The sequence below is a fragment of the Sorex fumeus genome, unplaced genomic scaffold (genome assembly GCF_029834395.1).
Source record: "Sorex fumeus unplaced genomic scaffold, SorFum_2.1 ptg000034l, whole genome shotgun sequence".
NCBI classification, from domain to species: domain Eukaryota; kingdom Metazoa; phylum Chordata; class Mammalia; order Eulipotyphla; family Soricidae; genus Sorex; species Sorex fumeus.
This window is the reverse complement of record NW_026606091.1, coordinates 33,447,083-33,447,707: the sequence shown is the minus strand read 5'-3', so window position 1 is coordinate 33,447,707 and position 625 is coordinate 33,447,083. Positions and strand designations below refer to the sequence as shown.

Here is a 625-nt window from a genome sequence, read left to right as displayed (position 1 = left end):
GGTAAAAGGTAAAGGCACTCCCGTTGATCGTCGATTTGCTCAAGCGGGCCCAGTAACGTCTCCATTGGAGACTTTGTTGTTACTGTGTCTGGCATATCGAATACGTCACGGGGAGCTTGCCAGGCTCTGCCTTGCGGGCAAGTCACTCTCGGTAGCTTGCCGGGCTCTCCCAGAGGGGTGGAGGAATCGAACTTGGGTCGGTCATGTTGGCCGCTTGTAAGGCGACCGCCCTACCACTGTGCTATCACTCCATCCCCCGGAGCTTCTCGGCCTTTTGGCTAAGATCAAGTGTAGTATCTGTTCATATTAAAAATTGAAATTTATTTATTTGGATTTATTTTTTAATTGGGTTATTATTTTATGGTTTGAGTTTGCTCCTGCACATATGGATGTGCTGGAGGCTGTGTACCTTTTTTTTTAATCCAGGAATTTTCTTTTTATTATTTTTTATTAGTGAACCTCCATGAGGTACAATTGCAGACTTATAAATTTTTGTGCTTGGGTTTCAGTCACACAATGATCAAGTACCCATTCCTGTACCAGCACCCATCCTGCACCACCACGGGTACCAGCATCCCTCCTACCCCACCAACCCCCTTTCCCACCCTGCCACTTTGGCAGTGCA

General features: G+C 46.9%; 1 pseudogene; it reads left to right on the top strand.

Moving 5' to 3' along the window:
* Nucleotides 1–258: 258 nt before the first annotated feature.
* LOC130026650 (uncharacterized) lies at nt 259–414 on the top strand (annotated as a pseudogene).
* Nucleotides 415–625: the final 211 nt, after the last annotated feature.